The 21,805-nt window shown below is 43.4% G+C and overlaps 1 protein-coding gene across 6 annotated transcripts in view; it reads right to left on the bottom strand.

Moving 5' to 3' along the window:
• Dag1 (dystroglycan 1) overlaps nucleotides 1-21,285 on the bottom strand; it is a 72,750-nt gene extending 51,465 nt beyond the window's left edge. Inside the window, exons 1-2 of one of the 6 annotated variants that reach the window (XM_074059687.1) lie at nucleotides 20,984-21,121; nucleotides 18,409-18,494 (exon numbers count right to left, since the gene is read on the bottom strand). The gene's annotated coding sequence lies outside the window, so the exon portion shown is untranslated. The other 5 variants (XM_020173495.2, XM_074059686.1, XM_020173494.2 and 2 more) reach the window with 5 other exon arrangements.
• Between the last annotated feature and the right edge of the window lie 520 nt (nucleotides 21,286-21,805).

Here is a 21,805-nt window from a genome sequence, read left to right as displayed (position 1 = left end):
AAAAAAACACCCATCACAAAAAAGGGCTATTGGAAGGGCTGGCAGAATGGCTCAGGTAGTATAGTGCCTGCCTAACAAGCATGAGGCCCTGAGTTCTAACCCCACTACTGCCAATAAATAATAAAATAAACATGAGGGTTTTTTTAAAAAAAAAAAAAAAGGGGGGGGGGCTATTGGAGTGGCTCAAGGTGTAGACCCTGAGTCCAAGCCCCAGTACTGCAGGAAAAAAAAAAAAAGAAAAAAGAAAAACAAAACAAAACACTGAGGTGCTACCTATAAAATCTAGGCTGTGGAAAAGTCTTTGAACTCATGTTCTTCAGATAGTTGTAAGAAAAAGGAATGGAGGAGAAAACTATAATATAGTCTTAAAAGCACATGCCAATGGTCCCAGCTACTCAGAAGACAGAAAAAGGAGGATCGTGTACTATAGAAATGATCCCTGAAAGTATAGTCTTGAAAAAGGAGGATCGTGAGTTCAAGGCCAACCCATGCAAAACTTAACAAGCCCCTACCTCAAGAACAAAAAAAATTTTAAAGGGGCTAGGGACATAACTCAAGTGGTAGAATGCTTTCCTAGCAAGTGTGAGACCCTAGGTTCAATTTCCAGCACCACCAAAAAAAAAAAAAAAAAAAAAAAAAAAGATACACAAAAGCAAAGTGACAGGGGATGTAGTTCCATAGTAGAGGTTTGCCTAGCATGCTCAAGGTCCTGCATTTTGTCCCCGCCCCCACCACAAAAAAAAACGCAGAAAAAAAAATTAAACTTTAGTAGGAGGTAAAACTATGAAAAAATCGACAAAGTTGGGGGTCACATTTGAAACAAAGGTAAGAAGTACTGTAGTAGGGCCAGCAAAGATCTATTTTGTCCTTATAATTAAGTATACATTTTTTTTTTGGTCTTATTTACTTTTGCCTCATTTTACACTAATGAAGTAGTAAAAAAAAAGTTTTCATATGTATTTTAAAAAATAAGATGAAATCAGGCACAGTGGTACATGCCAGTAGTCCCGGATACTCAGATACTCAGGAGGTTAATGCAGGTGGATTACTTGAGTCTAGGAATTCAAGACCAGCCTGGGCAACATAGTGAGATTCTGTTTTTAAATTTAAAAAAAAAAAAAAAAAAAAGCTAGGCAGCACTGGCTCACACTTATAATCCTAACTACTTAGGACGCTGACATCTGGAGGATGGAGGTTTGAGACCAGCCAGGCAAATAGTTCTAGAGGATCTCTCCATCCCCAAAATAACCAGAGCACAATGGACTAGAGATGTGGCTCAAGTGGTAGAACACTTACTTTGCAAGCTCAAAGCCCTAAGTTCAAACCCCAGCCCCACGAAAATAATAATAATTTTTTTAAAAAATTAAGCTGTGCACCAGTGGCTCATGCCTATAATCCTAGCTACTTGGGAGGCTAAAATGGGGAAGATGGGGAGGATGGCAGTTGGAGGACAGCCTGGGCAAACAGTTCACAAGACCCTATCTCCAAAATAACCAGACCAAAAACGAACTGGAAGTGTGGCTCAAGTGGTAGAGCACCTGCTTTGCAAACTCGAAAACCTGAGTTCAAACCCTAGTCCCACCAAAAAAATAAATAAATAAAAATAAAATAATAACAATAATATGAAATAAGCATAAAACCAAGCTGGATGCCAGTGGCTCATGCCTGTATCCTAGCTACTCAGGAGGTAGAGATCAGGAGGGTTGCAGTTCAAGATAGCCTGGGCAAATAGTTCATGAGACCCTATCTCGAAAAACAATCCATCACAAAAATAGGGATGGTGGAGTGGCTCAAACCCCAGCACCGCAAAAAAAAAAAAAAAGTAAGCATAAAACCAGCTCTGAAAGAACTTAAGAGATTTTGCAAAGCAGCCTGTTGTAGAAAGAGAACTGAGCCAGGAAGAGTAAAGAGGGTTCCCTCTGAGATAAGCAGATTATGGAGTTCACCTTTAGGGAACCCCTAGGTCCCACTCTTCAGCAACTCAGTATCAAACTGATATTGTGACTATCACCTGCCAGGCTCTTTTCTCCATCTCTCAATTGGTTTCCAGGGATGGAGTAAAGAGTTTTTGTTTCATTAACTAGATACCCCAAAATTCCTACATATCCCTCCACTGCAGATTTTCCCAACACTCACAGCCTGAAGGGTTTTAATTTGTTCCTCTGGTAAACCAGAGCAGCACATTCCCCAACCTTAGGCTAATCTAACCTCACTGTCTCAGTTTCCATTAAGAGGTTGGCTCTGCCTATTCTGCCATAACTATATCATCTCAGAGCTGACGGAAGTCTCTATATCCATCTCCCATTCCCGCTGCTGGCCCACTTGGTCACGTAGTGCTCTCTAGTCCCCATCCTTCACTATCCCTACACAGTAACCTCTAGCCTTCTACTTCTTCCAAGTACCACAGGATTAACAGAGCATACAAAGGAAACTTCCTCCACTCACTGTGAGTTATCTTCTCCTTCATCTCCTCTTTCCATTCTTTATCTTCTCTAATCCCTCTTCCACTCCTTCCTGTAGCTTCCCAAATTATCCCCCAAAGCCCTGCCTGCCCTTATCCAAATCATCACCAAGTCAAGACAGCTACTGGAATCCACTATGACCAGCCCGTAAAATCACATTTCTCAGACCCAACCATCATCATCTGAGTCCCACAACAGGGACAGGAAGTGGCTCAATGGGTCAGAGACACATCTGTATATCTCCAAATGTCTGGCTTTGAAAATAATCTAGAACTGCTGCCGGCCAGTCCTCCAAGGTCCTCCCCCTAATCTCTCTTACCCTTCTCTAAGATAGGCTTAGCCCTCTAACCTACCTTATGACACAGAATTCAGAGGAAAACAGAGAATGTCTGTAGTCACTTGCCAGGTGCAAGGACTCTCAGTGTCTCCAAGCTACCCTATCTTCTGAAAAATACCAACTGAGGAAAATTATCTCTACCTCCTTCTTCTAAGAAGGACCCATACTTGTCTCATCCATCACCAGCTCCATCCTGGAGGCCTAGCATAATGCCCAGGAAATTGATTCAAAACTGCTTGCAGCCAGGATACAAGCCCCTTTTCTTTGTTTTATTTGGGGGTTTTGCTTTCTGGGAGGTTTTTTTGTTTGTGTGTCTGGGGGGGGGGCTTGGTAATACTAGGAATTGAACTCAAGTCCTCACCGTTGCTTGGCAAGTGCTCTATTTTTGTTTTGTTTTGTTTTGTTTTTGGTGGGACTGGGGTTTGAACTCAGGGCCTCATGCTCACAGAGCAGGCACTCTATCACTTGAGTCACAACTGAACTGGTCTCGAACCACAATTCTCCCAAGCTCAGCCTCCCAAGTAACTAGGATTATCCACATGAGTCACCATACCCAACAAACTCTCTACTTCTTGAGCCACACTCCTAGGCCTGCCTGTTTTGAGACAGGGTCTCGAGACATTGCCTAGCTGGTCTTGAAATCTCTGGCTTCTCACCTCAGCCTCCTGAGTAGCTCGGATCACACGTGTGGGCCACTGTACCCAAATGAATATACCACAATTTTTGTCACTGGTACCAACAAAACCAGGGATGAAGAGTACAGAACAACCAGCTGAATGAATAGATGAAAGCCAGCAGCAATAGGACCTAATGCCTGGGTACTAGCTGACAGTCACATCCATAGTCCCTAGACTAATCTTGTGTTAAAAGGCTACTTAACAGTATTTAATTTAAACACTTCTTAGATCAAATTGCCCTTTTTTCTGTTATCTTTTCCAACTGTACAGATAAGTCCATTAAGTGAGCTAATGCATGTAAGGTACTTAGAAAAACACTTGACAAGCCAGGCACAGTGGCTCACATCTATAATCCTAGCTACTTGGGAAGTGGAGATTCAGAGGATTATGATTTGTGTCCAGCCCAAACAAAAAGTTAGCAAAACCCTATCTCAATCAATAAAAGCTGGACACCGTGGTGTGAGCTTGTCATCCCAGCAGCATAAATAAGAAGATCTCAGTCCAGGCCAGACCCAACATAAATGTGAGACCCTATTAGAAAAATACCTACACCAAAAAGGGCTGGGTGGTCTGATTCAAGTGGTAGAGTTCCCGCCTAGCAAAAGCAAGGCCCTAAATTCAAACCCTAGTATCAGGAAAAAAAGAAAAATACTTGATAACTCAGGCACAACGGTGCACACCTGTAGTTCCCACTACTTGATAGGCTTAAGCTAAGGATCACTTGAGCCTAGGCATTCAGAGCCAGCCTGGGCAACACAGAGAGATCACCATCTCTTAAAAAATAAGGAAAAAAAGGAGAGAAAATACATGACAGAAAAAAAAAAAAAAAGAACCACTTTAAGTGCATATATAAATTACAAGTAACCATAATCACTTAAGGGTGTGATATTTCTATGCTTACATATACATAGGACATATTAGGACACAATAAACACTGGTGAACTAGCTAAGGAATACAGACATCACTATGTACACCACTAAGTGTGCTTTCTCTATCCCAAATCTGAAATAAAACTGCCAAGGTTAACAATCTCCCCACAATAACAAAAGTCTAGGTTATAGTGACTATGGTAGAAATGGACTTACTTCCACATAGGGGTTTCTTGTTTCCACTGGGATCCTACTCAGCTCCTGAACAGTGGCCTCCTCTCTACTTCCTGTTCTGCACTGTCCCAGAACCATTCCAAGGCTGAAAGCAACCCTTTACACTCAAGTTCACCTCTGCTATCGGGGAATTAAGAGTGAGCATTTGCAACTTTTGTTTTCAGCTCCCTTCTGGTGCTACACTTCACTCTCTTATCTGATAACAACCAACAACTGCTCTACCTTGACTGCTTAGACACAAAGGTAAGAGATATCATCTGTAGTCTGCTCCACTAGGTAAACCAGAACTTGGCTCTCCCAAAACACAAAACTGGACAATATGATGCCTTCATCATCTGGAAGCTAAAACCCAATTTTTATAATCCTCTGCTTAGAATTTCGTCACTGGTGTCTATGCCATCATTCTCCTCATACTCTGGGGCTCACAGAGCCAGGTCTGAGTTCAGTTTGTGCCTCAAAGAGTCAGGAAGACCAAAACAGTTCAGGTTTCAGATTCGACTTTACAGAGTAAAGTTAGAACATACTAAATTTAATCTATTAAAAAAAAAGTCAGGCGCCAGTGGCTCACGGATGTAATCCTAACTATTCAGGAGGCAGAGATCAGGAGGATCAAGGTTCAAAGACAACCTCGGGCATATAGCTCGTGAGACCCTATCTGGAAAAACCGTTCACAAAAATAGGGCTGGTGGAGTGGCTTTTAAGGTGAAGGCCCTCAGTTCAAGAACCAGAACAACAACAAAAAAAAAACACTTAAAATTTCTGATCTAAAGACAATTATATAGCTCAGCTAAATTACACGTTCAAATATGGAATCTGCCATACAGCATTCAACCACAAAAACCTAATCACTCCAAGTCTCTTAAAATACACACTGTCCAAAATGCCAGTTTTATGTTATGTTGCACAGAAACTCATATGAAGAAGAAATAAGTATATGGATAGTTTTGAAAATCAAGAGCATGTACTGGGGATATGGATCAGTGGTAAAGTGCTTATCTAGCATGCAAAAGGTCCTGGGTCTGATCTCCAGTTTTGCGCATTTTGCTCTGATAATTTTGGAGATGGGATCTCTTAAACTATTTGCCTGGGCTGGCCTCAAACAGCGATCCTCCTGATCTCAGCCTCCCAAGTAACTAGGATTACAGGCTTAAACCAATGGCACCTGACTTTGACACCGTTCTTGTGGCCTTAGGCTTGATCCCTAGCACTGCAAGAAGAGAGGAAAGGAGGAAAGGGGGAAAAGAAAAACAGAGTAAAGAAAAGAGGAGAGGGGGAGAGTGAGGAAGGGGAGAGGAAGGAGAAAAAGGAAAAGGAAAAGAAGGTGAGAAGGTAACACCCCAGGGAATGCCAGTGCCAGCTGTTCCTTTCATGAGACATTTCATGGTAAGACAAAGAAATCATACATACTTATACTGAAGGATCAAAGAAAGAATGGAAGTTTTTACTCAGAAGATCAAGAATAAATTCCAGGCCGAGAGCCAGTGACTCACGCCTATAATCCTAGCTACTCAGGAGGCAGAGATCAAGACGATGGCAGTTCGAAGCTGGCCCAGGCAAACAGTTTGAGAAACCCTATCTCGAAAAAAAACTTTCACAAAAAAGGGCCATTGGAGTGGCTCAAAGTATAGGCTCTGAGGTCAAGCACAGTACCACAAAAAAATAAATAAATAAATAAATAATAATAATATTCAAAGGACTGATAACCAGAATATACACGGAGCTCAAAAGCGGGCAAATGAACTAAAAGAACTTTTTCAAAGGAAGAAATCCAAATGGCTAAAAAACACATGAAAAAATGCTCACTATCCCTGGCCATGAAGGAAATGCAAATCAAACCTACACTAAGATTCCACCTCACTCCTGTTAGAATAGCTATCATCAAAAACATCAACAACAACTGTTGTCGAGGATGTGGGGTGGGGGGAAGAACCCTCATACACTGCTGATGGGAATGTAAGTTAGTACAACCACTTTGGAAAATAATATAGAGGCTTCTTAATAAAAAAACTAAACATAGATCTGCCACATGATCCAGCAATACCACTCCTAGGGGTATACCCAAAAGAATGTGACTCAGGTTATTCCAAAGGCACCTGCACACCCTGTTTACTGCAGCACTATTCACAATAGCCATTTACGGAAACAGCCAAGATGCCCCACTACTGACGAATGGATTAAGAAAATGTGGTATTTAAGCACAATGGAATATTACTCAGCCACAAAGAAGAATGAAATTTTGTCATTCGCAAGTAAATAGATGGAATGGGAGAACATCATCTTACACGAAGTTAGCTAGGCTCAGAAGGCCAAAAATCGTATGTTCTCCCTCATATATGGACTTTAGACCTAAAACAAATGCAGTAATATTATTGGACACGGGTCACACACTAAGGGGAGACATGTACAGGAGGAATAGGGAAAGGGAAGGAAACCTAAAACTTGAAAGTGTTTGATGTGCCCACTGTAGAGGAGTGAATAAAGTAATCTTAAACTGGCAGAGGCCACTATGGGAAAGTGACTGGGAAGTAGTGAAGAGGTCTGGTAGAGATGAACCAATTCGGGCTGTAATACACATGTGCATGGAAGCAATGCTAGGAATCTCTCTGTATCGCTATCTTTATCTCAAGCTAACAAAACTGCTATGTCTTTCTTATTATCTCTTCAACAAAAAACAGGGCAGAACAGGTTCTGCCCGGAAGCCAGGGGGGTAGGTGGGAAAGGGAAGAGGCGGGGGGCAGGAGGGAGAGATGGCCCACACAATGTATGTATATATGAATAAATGAATAAACAAAAATAAATAAATAAATAAATAAATAAAATCCAGGACCATACCTATCTGGATTTTAGCAGACCAAATTCCCCAGCAACTATCCATGCAATCATATAGAAAAGTTCTGCTAGCACTGCACTGGTGCCTCACGCCTGTAATCCTAGCTACTCGGGAAGCAAAAATCAGGAAGATCGTGGTTCGTAACCAGCCCTGAGCAAATAGTTTGTGAGATCCTACCTTGAAAAGAAACCATCACAAAAAATAGGTTGGTGGAATGGCTCAAGTGGTAAAAGCACCTCCCTAGGAAACCTGAGTTCAAACCCCAATGCCACAAAAAAAATAAATAAATAAAAAGTCCTTCACCAACTCTTCTCTCTACCCACCCTATAGCTCACTCATTTATACTTCACAGAACCTGATAAAGCACAACAGCTGGACACACATGTGGCTCCTTTTATGAAGCCAATACTTCTGGAAAAAAAACAAAAGGGGGGTGAGGGAGCTGATGGCCTCTTTGTCCACTCACCAAAATCATAGTGCATCTCATACATTCTAATCCCCAGGGATACACTGGCCTAGGGTCTGGAGTAGAACTGACCGTTGACCTCAGGGAAAAAAGCATCCATGTCGACAACAAACCTGTTTTTAGAAAAGCCTTGGGGATAGGGATGTAGCTCAGTGGTAGAGTACATGCTTTAGCATGCACAAAGCCCTGGTTCAATCCCTAACACCCAAAAAAAAAAAAAAAAAAGGCCTCTGGTTTTCCCTACCTATGAAACTATAATCTGGCATTTCACAGCTTCAACCAGTTCTAAAGTTAATTAAGGCCAAAATAAAGAAAATAAGAATTTTAAGTCCAATTTCATTCAAAAATAGATTAATCAGATACTTCCCAGTGAATCTGGCCCAGAGGAAGTGCCCAGCCTCCTGTGACAAGGCACTCAGCTGCACTTAGGAGCAGCAGGCCTACTTCTCCAAATATGGCCTCAGATCTACTACAAGCATGAGCCCAGGCCCACAAAGGGATCCACAAGAATATTTGTAAAGACATGAGTGGCTGGGATGTAGCTCAGTGATAGAGTGCTTGCCTAGCATGGACATGGTCCTGGATTTGATCCCCAGCACTGCAAAAACAAAAACAAATCATAACAAAATCAGAGGGCATCCATAGGGACAAACAGTGATTCCTGGGGCTTGAAGCATTCAAATGTTCCAGAATCCTCCCAAACAGCAGGGCAGCATGAAGAGGCAATAGCTTGCTGGACTCCCAGACTCTCAACACCCAGAGACTACAGTAGACCGGACATAGAGGCCACAGCAGGCTTGACAATGGGTCCCATTCTCCCTGGAACACATGGCAGGATGGAAAAGAGAGGGCCAGGACATTCCTCCACCCCCTCACACAGAGGGAAAGGGCACAGGCAGCCTGGGGCTCCAGCGGCTTATACAGGGAAGAAAGACATTTTCCTTTCCAGCTCAACAAACAGAAAGGTGGTATGAGGTGCCATCTGAGTAAAACAGTTAAATTAGATAGCCTACACAAGGAAACCCCTCTCATCAGTAATAATCAACTAAAATGGGAAAAATGCTGAGGGCTTTGAGGAAACACAAAACCCCACAGGCCCTGTCAGCTCTAGGCTGGCCCTGAGAGTAAAAGAATCTGCTAAGGATTTCTTTCCTGCACCAAGAAATCCAGTCACTTTCTAAACTACTTTTAAAACTATAAAAGGCACATCAAATTGGCAAACTCAGTGTTGTAGGTCTATACTGTTGACCCTACTGACAAAATATTGTGATCTTTTCCAGGTAAGCAAAAGCAACAGCTGGTAGCACAAACCAAGGGGAGAAAAGAGACAGGATTCCTACTGTTATCTATTTGTGACTTTAATGAATTCTATTTTTAGATCTTTAATAAAGAGCTTCTCTTCTAGTCTCCTCCTACCAAATTTCTCGATTCAAGCAATTCAATCTTTCTAACATGGCTCAAAAGTCTAAAAATATAAAAGATACTTTTTTAATCATTCCTCACTTCCTTATTTTCTCTTAAATTCAGAAAATAGCCCTGTTTGAGAGGTACTTAGCAGGCTAGACTCCACCATAAAACACTGCAGTAGGGCTGGTGTAGCAGTTCAAGCAGTATTGCACAAGCCTAGCAAGCATGAGGCCCTGAGTTCAAACTCTATTACCACCAAAAACAAAACAAAACAAAAGAGCTGGTGGAGTGGTTCAAATGGTACAGCACCTGCCTAGCAAGCATAAGGTCCTGAGTTAGAACCCCAGTACTGCCCAAAAAAAATAAACTAACTTTGTTATATTGTCGGGCATGGGTGGCTCATGCCTGTAATCCTAGCTAATCCTAGCTACTCAGGAGGCAGAGATCAGGAGAATCAAGGTTTGAAGCCAACCTGGGCAAATAGTTCATGAGACCCTATCTCAAAAAAAAAAAAAAAATCACCAAAAAGGGCTGGTGGAGTGGCTCAAGGTGTAGGCCGAGTTCAAGCCCCAGTTACCACAAAAGAAAAAAAAAATTGCAGTAATCAAGGCTTCCTGAGGTCAAGGCCAATTTGATACAAAGACAATCTACCAGCCCAAGCAGGAGTAATCATGGGACATTTTTTTATATAAATTGTATTGTTTATAAATGATGTAACTTTTTTTTTGTTGGCTTGTTTTTGGCAGTACTGGGGTTTGAACTCAGGCCCTTGAGCTTGCTGGACAGGTGCTCTTATCACTTTAGCCACTCCTCCAGCAGCATGGGACATTTATATTGAGATGTACATTTTATGGGGACATTCTATAGTGAAATTATGGTCCAAAAAATGAATGGTGTTCCAGGTTCTGATTAATATCTAAATAAAGGCTGGTGGCTCACATCTGTAATCCTAACTATTCAGGAGACAGAGATCAGGAGGATCTCAATTCAAAGTAGCTCAAATGGTAGAATTCCTGTCTAGCAAATACAAGACCCTGAGTTCAAACCCCAGTACCAAAAAAAAAAATACAAATGAAAATACAAACACAAATAAAAAAGAAATGCTATTCAGAGTTCCATTATTGACTACATCATTTTTCATGGCAAAACTTGCTAGAATTAGGGGTATAGGAGTGTTGCAGGAGGACTGCAAATTTGAGGTCTGCCTGTCTCAAAATAAAATAAAAAACGGCTTAGAGATATAGCTCAATGACAATGATTGCAATTCCCAGTATTGCAAAAACAAACAAACATGCAAACAAAAAAACCTGCCTACAGAAATAAACCCCCAGCCTTGGAGAACAATTGAGTTAATGAAGAGAAGTATTTATGACAACCAAGGAAGAATTGGTTCATTTCCTCCACAAAGAACCTTGGAATCTTTTTAAGCAATCCCCTGTCAACCCCTGGGATACCTGTGGAGCAGACAGATGCTCCCAGCAGAGTGAAGAGTAAAATCATATAACCAGAATACTTGCAAAATCAAAAAAAGAATATCTTCAAATTCCATTATTTTGTTTCTATATATCTATACGTACAAACATATATAGATATACCAATTAGTAGAAAGAATTCTGATTCTCTTTTTTTTTTTTTTTTGTAGTACTGGGGTTTGAACACAGGGCCTCACACTTGCTAGGCAGATGCTCTACCACTTGAGCCACTCACCAGCCCCAGTAGAAACAATTCTGTAAGAAGAGTTTGCTGTTTGTAGATTCTCACACTTTATGTACAAAAACAACATCCATAAAAATTAAGAACAAAGGGCTAGGGATGTAGCTCAGTGGTAGAGCACTTGTCTAGCATGCTTAAGGCCTTGAGTTCAAATGCTAGCACCTTCCAAAAAAAAAAAAGAAATGAAGAGCAAATGCAAAATAGGGAACCAAACTAGACACTTGCCACTGATCTCTGGATATGACATATCCTTCTAAGTGTTTCACTTGCCCTTGAGCATCCCTCCAACTGACACACTCTGGTAAGGTCCGTGACTACTTCAGAAAGAATGAATTTGAGACCGCACGTGCCCCCAAAGGCAGGAACTCTATGTGTCCCTGTGTGGAACAAAAATTGTAAATCTTTGCCCCTTTCCAAAAGGGAACTGGAGGCTGAGGGAATAGGTGGAAGGAAGATTTCTTTCCTCTGTATAATCCTTCTAAATTTTTTTAGTTTGTACCGTATGTTATATTTCCTATTTAAAGAATAAGGCTGGGAATGTAACTCAGTGTTAGAGCACTTGCTTAGACGAGATCGGGCGCATTCAGGGTGGTATGGCCGTAGACTAGAGCACTTGCTTAGCATACATAAGGTCCTGGGTTCAATCCCAGCACAGCTAAATAAAAAAATAAATAAGTAAATGCATTATTTGACACTCCTCTCCCACTATTACTGTTCTGAAATTCTGTGGTTAATGATTTTGCCAGCTAGTTGATTATCCCTCACTTTTACAGAAATCTCTTTTCTTTCCTTTTTTTCCCTTGTGGAACTAGGAACTCAGGGCCTCACTTGAGTCATGTCCTCAGTCCTTTTGCTTTTAGTTTTGTTTTTCAAATAGGGTTGCTAATTAATTTGCCCAGACTGGCCTGGAACTGTGATTCTCCTACCTCTGCCTCCCAAACACCTAGGACAACAGGCATCTACCACCACACCTGGCAAAAATCTCTCTTTAGAAGTACTTTACCTCACCTTCCAATGTTAGGCAGCTTTTAAAAGCCTTAACTTCCTGGAGAACAGAGGTTCCACAAAAAAAGGAAATAATATTGGTGAATGCCCACAAATTAAATAGAACTATACCACACTTACCAACATGAAAGGAAGTGGGGAATATCACTTCAGTCTTTTTAGTCACCTTTCTTGTCAAAGATCATAGTAAGAAAATGAAATGTTTCTGTTCAGTCCATTCAAAAACAAAAATTATGAACAGTTTCAAAGATACAAAATTCCATTGTCTATACTTTAGACAGCAGTATTAAAAAAAACAAAAAACAAAAAACAGTTTACCAGGGTACCAGTAGCTCACATCTGTAATCCTAGCTATTCAGGAGACAGAGATCAGGAAGATCACAATTTGAAGCCAGCTTGGGCAAACAGTTCACAAGGGCTATCTCGAAAAAACCCATCACAAAAAAAGGGCTGGTGGAGTGGCCCAAGGTGTAGCCCTAAGTGCAAACCCCAGAACTACAAAAAAAAACAAAAACAAAAAAACAGCTTAAACAAGTCTCAACACTATCATATGTACCTCATGACATGCAAGATTAAGATATTCAAGCATAAAAACGATTTTTTTAAATATTCAGCTGATGTCCCACAAGAATCCTTTTAAAAATATAAATAGGGGGTCAGGGATGTAGCTCAGTGGTTAAGTGTGTGCCTGGCATGCATGAGGCCCTGGGTTTGATCCCCAGGTACCACAAAATAAATAATAAAAATAAAAATAGGCTCACCAGGCAACATTAGCTCACACCTATAACTCTAGCTACTTGGGAGGCTGAGACCAATAGGACTGTAGTTCAAGGCCAGCCAGGAAAACAGTTTGTAAAACCCCATCTCCAAAAATAACCAGAGTAAAATGGACTGAAGGTGTAATTCAACCAGTACAGCATGTGCCTCACAATGGCAAACCCCTAAGTTCAAACCCCAGTACCACCAAAAATACATATATGTATATACATCTATACACATGTACATATTTATATACATACACATACATATATAGAAATGTATGTGTATGTATATATATACTTTTTTTTATATTTATGTAAATACAAAAATAGAGGCTGGGGATGTACTCAGTAGTGGAGCACTTGCCTAGCATAAACAAGACCCTGGATTCTATCTCCAGCACCACACACAAAAAAAAAAAAGATGTGTGTGTGTGTAGGTACAGCTGGGAGTGTAGCTCAGTGGTAGAGGGCTTTGCCTAGCATGTGAGACACTTGGGGTTGAGATGGGGAAGATTCGCAGTTTGAAGCCAGCCCGGGCAGATAGTTCAAGAGACCCCCACCTCCAAAATAACTAGAGCAAAAATTTGACTGGAGTGTGGCTCAATCATAGTAACTGCTTTACAAGCATGAAGCCCTGAGTTCAAATCTAGTCCTACCAAAAAAAAAGAATGAAAGAAAGAAAAGACAGACATAGAATGGCTTCAACCAACTCTGCCATCATTAGTTTATGATCCTGTGTTACTGCAGCCCATCCATCTTTTCACCCTGGACCCAGAGAAAGACTAAAAATGCTTAGCTATCAAACCAAAAAATTAGAAAACCCTATTCATTAAAGCTAAATTAAGCCCTCTGGCTGGTATAATTTCGTAAACTACTCTAAATCCCTATTCATTAAAATTGCTATCTGAACAGTATTACTGACTAATGATCAGAGTGAAGATGGACAGACAAGACGCAAAGGAAATTATATGACTCTAAGGAAGACTGCTTTAAGACTCAAAAGCATAGACACAAAAACCTTCTGGGAAATGACCAGACTAATCACCGGTTTACTTAAAAACCTCCATCACCTTACTTCAGGCCTGCAGTATCAATTGCAGAGGAAAGAAAAGCAGAGGAAGGGAGCTTACTAAACAACTTCGAAAAACTACTGGCCAAGGCACAAAAATTCTCTTTAAATGGAAAGAGGAAAAATCTACTTCACTAAAGGAGGAAAAAAACCCTGACCAACACAGTACACACTGAAGAACACACTATCTGAATAAATTCCCACTTCAAGTTTCCTTGAGGTCCAATACTGTCTCTTGAGTTCACCATTTGGGTCCCCTTTGATGTTCAAACCAGTGTTTCTTACTTTGTCTGATACTCCAGAAATCTCTACCTCCCAAGCAGTCACATTCCCCAAGTGCTCAAGTCTGAAACCTGGATGTTGAATCAAATTTCTCATCACTGACTCCTATCTAGACTAGGGGAAAAAAAAAACACAAAAAGTCTCACTCTTATTTTTTAATATATAAATTTTTTTTAGTACTGGGATTTGAACTCAGGGCCTCATGCTTGCTAGACAAGCAGTCTACCACTTGAGCCATGCCCCCAACTCACTCTTATTTTTCTAAAACCTTTTTTTTTTTTTTTTTTTTGCAGTACTGGAGTTTAAACTCAGGGCCTACACACTTTGAGCCACTCCACCAGCCCTTTTTTTCGTGTGTGATTTTTTTTTTTTTTTTTTTGAGATAGGGTCTCATGCACTATTTGCCCAAGCTGGCTTTGAACTAGGCTCCTCCTGATCACTCCCTCTGGAGTACCTAGGATTACAGGCATGAGTCACCAGCGCCCAACTTTTGTTGTTTTTGAGACAGGGTTTCACTATGCATATAAACCAGGCTGGCCTTGAAGTCTTTAGCCTCCCCAGCACTGGGCTTACAGACATGCACTACCATTCCCAGCAAAGGACTCACTCTTACATTTTTACACTTTGCCCATCAGTAAAATGAATCAATTATCTTTCACCAAGGATATGGGAGACTGGAGGCATGACTCAAGACCTGCTTAGCAATTGTGATTGTGAGGCCCTGAGTTTAATCCCCAGTACTACAAAAAAAAAAAAAAAAAAAAAGGCTATGGGAAGCCAAGCATGATGGTATGGTTGTCCCAGCACTCAAGAGCCTGAGGCAGGAGGATCTCAAGTTTGAAGCCAGCTAGGGCTACATACAGAGTTCCGGGATAGCCTGGGCTACATAGCAAGACCTTATCTCAAAAATTATCTGAAAAAAAGATAATTAATTAATTTAAAAGACTGTGGGGCCAGGCTCGAGGTATAGTTCAGTGGCAGAGTGCTTGCCTAGCATGCACAAGGCCCTGGGTCAGATCCTGGAGGAGGCATCCCTCATCTTTCCTTCTAGTCACAAAGATTCAAGTCTTCCTTGCTCATTGCAACCTAGAGGACCCCTCTTTTACTCCAAGTCTCTCATCAGCACTTAGGCTGATGCTATCTCACATTCTCCTTTTCTCCTTCACTTTCTGCCCCTTCCAATCAACAGAAGGTCCCTAACACCCACACAAATCATTGGTCTTGAACCTTTCTCTCTACCTCACTGTTGACCACTGACCTTGTTAAGGTCCACTGTCTTTCCACTGAACCACAGCAATGACCAGTTAGCCTCCTTTCTAGTCCTGCCTATATACTCACAATACAGATTCACTTCATAAAACAAGGAATTGGGGACCGGCAGAGTAGCACAAGCAGTGAGAGTGCCTGCCTAGCAAGCGAAGACCTCAAACCCCAGTGCCACAAAATAAATAAAAATAAATAAATAAATAAATAAAACAAGGAATTGGGCTGGTGGGTGGAGAGGTTCAAGCGGTAGAGCACCTGCCAAACAAACAAACAGAAGGCCTAGTCCAAACCACAGTACCATCAAAAAAATTAATAAATAAATAAAACAAGGAGTTGATATCACCACATCTGTGCTCCAAGACCTTCAAAGCTCCCTACTCCGCCAAACTCCTCTATGCAGCATTCTGGCCCCAACCCAACCATCCAGAATACCTAATAAAGGAGCCCAGTCTTTTCCTGTCCACCCTTTGCCTCCCTCTGCTTACTTCTTTTTCTATCACTGAGTTATAACCTTCCTGTTACTGCTCCTTCACCAAACCACTAATCCATCCTGAAGGTCCACCTCAAATGCAATCTTCCCCTAAAGTTCACTCTTCCTCTGGGCCTAGGACATAAACCTTGGATTACTTTAACGTGGTCCCCCAGAGCAACCAGCACAGGGCTCGGGAAGGCTCTAAGACCTGATTTCTGAGAATCGTCCTTCTCAACATGTTCCCTCAAGTTCCAAGTGGGGTCCTTTTAATCATTTCTCCCACATCATCTGCCTTGTAAGACATCTCATAAGAAATGCTACCACTAGGGGCTGGCAGAATGGCTCAAGTGGTGGACTACCTGCCTAGCAAGTGTGAGGCCCTGAGTTCAAACCCCACTACCACCCCCAAAAAAAAAAAAAAAAAAAAGAAAAGAAATGCTACCATTAGATACCTGGGCTTAGTTCTCACCTTCTCTGGTGAAGCAAGTCAGCCCACCACATACCAGGTTGATGCAACATAAACATAGAGGATACAGAGAGCCCAATGTTCATCGTGGGTTCAAATCCTAAGTCTAGCTAGGCATGGTGGCACTTTTAAGTAATCCCTGCCTCAGGAGACTGAGGCAGGAAGATGACAAGCTCAAGGGCAGCCTGAACTACATATGGAGACCTTGTTTCAAAAAAAAAAAAAAGAAAGAAAAAAAAGAAGAAACCAGGCACCACTGGTTCATGCCTATAATCCTAGCTACTTAGAGGCTTATATTGGGAGGATCACAGTTCAAGGCCAGCCTGGGCAAATGTGAGGCTTCATCTCCAAAAGAACCAAAGCAGACAGGCTCACACTGTAATCCTAGCTACTTGGGAAGCAGAGGTCAGGAGGACTGAGGTTCAAAGCCAACTTGAGCAAACAGTTCAAAATCCCCTATCTTGAAAATACCGAACACAAAAAAAAGGGCTGGTGGCACCAATGGCTCACGCCTGTAATCCTAGCTACTAAGGAGGCAGAAATCAGGAAGATCATGGTTCAAAGCCAGCCTGGGCAAATAGTTTGCGAGACCCTATCTCGAAAAAACCCTTCAAGATAAAGGGCTGGTGAAGTGGCTCAAATGGTAGAGCACCTGATTAGCAAGCATGAAACCCTGAGTTCAAACGCTAGTATAACCAAAAATACCCTAACTGTCACATGCTGCACACAGAACTGAAACAGAAGGCCTTCAACTGCAACTGATATAGATCCATCACATCACTGACCTAGGGTGCAGGAGAGGCTACAACCAGGAAGTAAAAGTCTGAACACGCTGCTGCGGTACAGTGGCTGGCTCATCCTGTAATCCCAGCAGTTTGGAGGGGGGTTGAGATTACAGTGGAGATTTCAGTTGGAGGCCAGTCCCAGGCAAAACATTAATGAGACTCCATCTCAGCAAAACAAGCCAGTAATGCATGCCTGTCATCTCAGCAACAGGTAGAAGAATCACCTCTGAGATTGGCCCTGGGCAAAAAGTGAGACCCTATTTGAAAATAATTTGAAGCAAAAAGGGCTAGAGGATGGATGGAATTGGAGAACATCATTCTGAGTGAGGTTAGCCTGGCCCAAAAGACCAAAAATTGTATGTTCTCCCTCATATTTGGACATTAGATCAAGGGCAAACACAACAAGGGGACTGGACTTTGAGCACATGATAAAAAACGGGAGCACACAAGGGAGGGGTGAGGATAGGTAAGACACCGAAAAAATTAGCTAACATTTGTTGCCCTTAACACAGAGAAACTAAAGCAGATACCTTAAAAGCAACTAAGGCCAATAGGAAAAGGGGACCAGGAACTAGAGAAAAGGTTAGATCAAAAAGAATTAACCTAGAAAGTAACACACACGCACAGGAAATTAATGTGAGTCAACTCTCTGTATAGCTATCCTTATCTCAACTAGCAAAAACCCTTGTTCCTTCCTATTATGGCTTATACTCTCTCTTCAACAAAATTAGAGATAAGGGCAAAATAGTTTCTGCTGGGTATTGAGGAGGTAGGGGGGAGAGGGAGGGGGTGGAGGGGGTGGTAAGGGAGGGGATGGGGGCAGGAGGGAGAAATGACCCAAGTCTTGTATGCACATATGAATAATAAAACAATAAAAAATAAATAAATCTCTTTTAACTGGGAACAGAAAACTAAGCATCAGCATCAGTTACCCCAGGATACTGTGCTGAAGGAGAAAAGGAGCAAAAAAAAAAAAAAAAGGGCTAGAGGTGTGGCTCAAGTGGTAGAGCATTTGGCTAGCAAGTACAAGGCCCTAAGTTCAAACTCTAGTACTCCCAAAAAAAAGGAGGGGAAAGATACTCTCATTTGCTTCAAGGATGAATACATATATACTCCCACAGGTTAAGACACTTTCTAAGCCCAAAAGGAAATACAGGGCTAACTCAAGTGGTACAGTGCCTGCCTAGCAAGGGTGAGGCCCTGAGTTCAAACCCCAGTACCACTCAAAAAGAAGAGTAAATATATACAGTGTCCCAGTTCCAAGGAGGAGGTAAGTTTTGGTTTGTCTGCTTGAACAGAATCTCACCCTGTAACCCAGCCAGGAACTTCAGATCCTTGAGTCTTCTCAGCCTCGGGAGTGCTGGGATTAGCGGCATGAGCCACCCCACCAGTCTAGGAGATATGAATTTAATAATCAAATGACAGGCTTCTCGGGCTGCAGGTGTGGTTTAAGCAGTAGAGTGCCTGTCTAGCAGGCAAAAAATGGGAGTTAAACCCCAGCACTGCCAAAGGATACATCATAAATGCCAGAATTTCCTTACCACCACCTCCAATCTAAGTAGCTCCTGGGGTCCTAAACCCCACCATTTGACACCAAAAAACGTGTGGGCCACCATGTGCAGTAGTCAAGAGATGGTTTTGAGTCATTTTGGGTTTTTTTGGTCCTGGAGGATCAAATTCTGAGATTCACACATGCTAGGCAAATGTTCTATCACTGAACTATATACCTAGTCCCAAAAGAGGTATCTTAAATCCTTGGTCATGCTTAAGACTTCCCAACCACACATTCCAGAATTCCCTCCCCCATCAATACGCTAAACATTCCCTTTGCACTACCTTTTCAGTCTCCCTTCTCAGATGGCTCCTCCTCATCATCACTTCTCTGTTGGCTGACTTTATTGCCAGAGGAACTGACCCTTTTCCCTCCCTATCACTCCCTAAGTGGCCATCAGTAATATCTTTCTAAACACAGGTCTGGATAAAGCCACTGACTGATTAAAAGCATTCCCAGGCTCCTGTACCCTGGCTATGAAGTTGGAACTCCTGAGCACAAGAAAGGCCCAGAGTTCACACCTGTTAAGCTGGAAGATTCCCAGGCACTATTTTAGGCACTCATGTACATGTGGTTCTCTGTGTCGAGGTCTTGATGTCCCCAGCTGATTCCTGCAGGCCCTGAAGGCCATAGCTCAGGAATTCCCTCTCTCTTCAGGCTATCATATAAGCACACTTGTGGGTTTTAACTATTAATCATGGGTTCTCTGATTCCCACTGCCCTCCAAAACGAATTTCTTAAGGGCAGAAACACACCCTTTTACATGGGTCCCCAGGATCTACCACACAATTTGGCAAATAGTGAAGCCAAATACTTGCTAAATGAACACATTTTGCCAAATCAACTTTTTAAAATAGTGAGGCCTTGTCCTCTGCCTCTTTCAAGAGGGGCACATATCAACACAAGGTTTCATGTTCCAGCCAGATGTTTATCTACATAGCACGGTTCACTCCTACCTTTACACAGTACCCCATATATCCTTGAACAGAGGTTCACACTATGCACCTAAATCCCTAATGAAATCTGATTTCTCCAAGAAACAGCCTCTTTTAAGTATGCAGGTCATGAGCTCTTTCTCCTTGGCTTCACAGAAAAAAGTTCAAACTATGGCCTTTAAGAGACGGAGTGGCTCAAAAGGTAGCAAGCAAGCATGAGGCCCTGAGTTCAAACCCCATGCCGCCAAAAAAAAGTGTTAAAGGGCTTGGAGGTATGGCTCAAGCACTAGCATGTCTAGCTTCCAAGCACGAAGTCCTGAGTTCAAACTCCAGGACCACAAAAAAAAAAAAAAAAAAAAAGTGTTAAGGTCGAATTCTGTTTTAGAACAAGAACAATCCAAAATTATGTCTCTGAACACTAAGCATAGCACAACCTGATAAAATTACAGCATCTCATGTACACCAGAGTTCTCAAAACACCTGGAAGCAAATCTAACTCTTATCTGAACTTAGGCCCTAGGAACACCACCCTCACTTCAGGAGTCTGGCTTCCATGCCAGGAACTACTTCTACTAAGCTTATTTAGGGAAACAGCAGGTTGGACTCTTAAGTTAGAACTCTAGGCTATAAAGGCTCTGATCCAGACTCTAGCCAGAGTAGCCAAAACTTCATCACCAAAACTAATTTTGAAATAATCCAATTTACAAACCTAAGTAATAGATTCTCAAGTTATAGAAATTAAAATGCATTTTAAATTTCCAGTTGCGTTTCTAAAATATTAACTTGGAATTTATAGCAAAAGGATTCTGAGTGGAGACATCTCCTCTAGAGACGTTTCCCAAATATACTCGCGAGAGAACCTGGTCTTCTAAATACAAAGTGACAAGGTAGTAAGCAGGCTTCCAAAGAAGCTCAAATGGGGGGGAGGCTGTACCCCCAAGGCTCTGAGAAGACCAGAGGAAGAGACGAGGGCGGCGCCTTTTCCAGCCTCTGACTGGGGCTTGACCCCCCACAGTAGGAATATCACCCAATTGGGCCACGACCCTCAACAGGCACTGGAAGAGAACCACAGGCCGCACACACCCACGGCGAACGCGCAGGCCCCGCGTTCCAGGGAGCGCGGGCCGGGCTAAGGCCTGGCGGCCCATCGCCGCTGCGCGGAGCCCGGGCCTCGCAACCAAAGGCTTCGAGCCTTCGCCGGAGGGACCTAGAACAGAGGGGCGGCTCCGCCCGGGCGGCGCCGCCTCCTCACCCGCAAGGACGTCCGTGGCCGTGTCCCCGCCCCGGGCCGAAAGAGAGCAGCAGCAGGTGTTCCGCGGAAGGCTCGGCCAGCAGCAGCGGGAATAGGGGCCCAAGCAGTCAGGCACAGCGATCGGGGAGGGCGGCACACTCACCAAGCGCCAGCGGGCGGGCCGCGGCAGGTGTGCGCTCCTCCCGGCCCCAGGACGCCGCCACCGCCGCCGCTCCCCCGGGACTCGGCGCGAAGCTGCCGCCACTGCCGCCCCCGAGCCCAAGGAGCGCGAGCGCTGCGCCGCAGCCTCAGCGCGAGCACGTACCGGGCGGTGAGAGGGCGCCGAGCGCGAGGGCGGGGCGCGCGGCCGGAACCTAGCAACCGCCTGACACGCGAATGCCAGAGCCAATCCCGCGGCCAGCTCCTCCAGGCGCCGACTGACCGTCCGCGCGCCGCCCGCTTCTGCCTGCGTCGGCCGCCCCGCAGCGCGCCGCACCCGCGCGAAAGCCCCGCCTCAGCCCGCATCTCTCTGCTCATTGGCCCGCCACGCCTCCGTCTGAAATGTCACTCCCCATCGTGGAAGCCCCGCCCCGAAGGTCTGCCAAGTCTGGCCCGGGACACGCCTTGGCCAGACCGGGTGGCCCAAAGCCATCCGTAGGAGGAATGGGGGGAGGGGCGCTCTGCCCAACCTCAGGACTCTGGGCTTAAAGACTAACCCGGGATTGGTCTGGCCTGCAAATCGATCCTGCCATACAGATCATCCGTCGACTGCGTTCGGCCCTCCTAATTTTCCTCGAACGAAAATTATTTCTAAGCCATGAAAACACTCAGGAAGCGTCCTCTGAATTGTGAAGGAGGAAGACCCCTGCCCTGCCTTTTCACTGATGGAGAAACTAAGGCCAGGGGCTGGAAGCTAGCCCAGGTCCTAGGGACTGGCACACAACAGGCCTAACCCTTGTCCCCTCCCCCTGCCTGGAAAGCTAGA

This window comes from Castor canadensis, chromosome 17 (assembly GCF_047511655.1).
Source record: "Castor canadensis chromosome 17, mCasCan1.hap1v2, whole genome shotgun sequence".
NCBI classification, from domain to species: domain Eukaryota; kingdom Metazoa; phylum Chordata; class Mammalia; order Rodentia; family Castoridae; genus Castor; species Castor canadensis.
Note: the sequence above shows the minus strand (reverse complement) of the source record. Positions and strands in the feature narration are given on the sequence as shown.